The sequence below is a fragment of the Arvicola amphibius genome, chromosome 13, assembly GCF_903992535.2.
Source record: "Arvicola amphibius chromosome 13, mArvAmp1.2, whole genome shotgun sequence".
NCBI lineage: Eukaryota > Metazoa > Chordata > Mammalia > Rodentia > Cricetidae > Arvicola > Arvicola amphibius.
This window is the reverse complement of record NC_052059.1, coordinates 66,125,526-66,127,043: the sequence shown is the minus strand read 5'-3', so window position 1 is coordinate 66,127,043 and position 1,518 is coordinate 66,125,526. Positions and strand designations below refer to the sequence as shown.

The following is a 1,518-nucleotide window of genomic DNA, read 5'->3' as shown; positions in this document are numbered from 1 at the left end:
AAAACAATGTACAGATTCAATGCAACCCCCATCAAAATTCCAACACAATTCTTCACAGATCTTGAAAGAATATTTTTCAGCTTCATATCAAAACATTTAAAAATGACAGGATAGTTAAACAGTCCTAAACAATAAAAGAACTGATGGAGACATCACCAGCTTCAATTTTAAATTGTGCTACAGAGCTATAGTAATAAAAACAGTATGAGATTGGCACAAAAGAGACATTTTGATCAATAAACTTGAATTGAAGACCCAAACATAAATTCACACATTTATGCAAACCTAATTTTTTATAAGGAAGCCTGGGAGAAAAGATAGCATTGTCAACAAACAGTGCTAGTCAAACTGATTGTCTGTGCACAGAAGAATGCAAATAGATCCATATTTACAACCCTGCACACCACTCAACTCCAACTGAATCAAACAACTTAACATAAAACCAGATACACTTAACCTTATAGAACAGAAACTGGGGAATAGCTTTGAACTCATAGGCACAGGAAAAGACTTTCTGAATAAAATACCTATAGCGCAAGCACTAAGATGAACAGTTAATAAGTGGGACTTTAACAAACTGAAAAGCTTCTGCATAGCCAAGGGCACCACCATTCAGACAAAGAGGCGATATACAGAATCAGATTAAATTGTACCTACTTCATATCTGATAAAGGGCTAATATCCAAAATATATTAAGAACTATTAAAAAAATCAAGAAAACGACACATAACCCAATTTAAAAATGTTGTAGAGGTCTAAACAGAGACTTTTCTTTTCTTTTTTTTTTTTTTTTTTTTTTTTTGGTTTTTCGAGACAGGGTTTCTCTGTGGCTTTGGAGCCTGTCCTGGAACTAGCTCTTGTAGACCAGGCTGGTCTCGAACTCACAGAGATCCGCCTGCCTCTGCCTCCCGAGTGCTGGGATTAAAGGCGTGCGCCACCACCGCCCTGCTAACAGAGACTTTTCAAAAGAGGAAACTCAAAGTAGTGAGAAATATATAAAGAAATGTTCAGCATCCTTAGAAATTAGGGACATAAAATTAAAACTAGTTTGTGATTTCATCTTAGACATCACAGTGGCCAAAATCAATGAAACAAGTGACGGCTTGTGCTGGCGAGGATGTGGATTAAGGAGAGCACTCATCTGGTGCTGGTGGTAACTGTGTGACAGTTCCTCAGAAAGACAGGAATCAGTGTTGTATGAAAGGAGAGAAGGTTAGCACTCCCCTTGACAAGGATGGAAGATGCCCTTGGGCCTAACACACATACGGTTAAGGCATTGCCACCTACTTCGTGGCATCTAACCACTGTTTTCTATTCCTGCAGAGTACCTCCACTCAAATTCCAATATATGTATATTCGATAATTGGCTTACAAACAAGTGAGTCTCCATGAGGATTTTTCATACCTGCTTAGTTAAGACTAATCCATCCTTAGAGCTCTGTTTTCCCCAACCCCTAACTCCATCCTCATTTAAACATGAACCTCCAGCCCCAGTATTTCCTCCATATTTCTCCATAC

General features: G+C 38.3%; 1 non-coding gene across 1 annotated transcript; it reads left to right on the top strand.

Moving 5' to 3' along the window:
- Positions 1–1,190: 1,190 nt before the first annotated feature.
- On the top strand, positions 1,191–1,313 carry LOC119800570. The gene has a single exon (XR_005283060.1). It is a non-coding gene; the product is annotated as a U6atac minor spliceosomal RNA (small nuclear RNA).
- Positions 1,314–1,518: the final 205 nt, after the last annotated feature.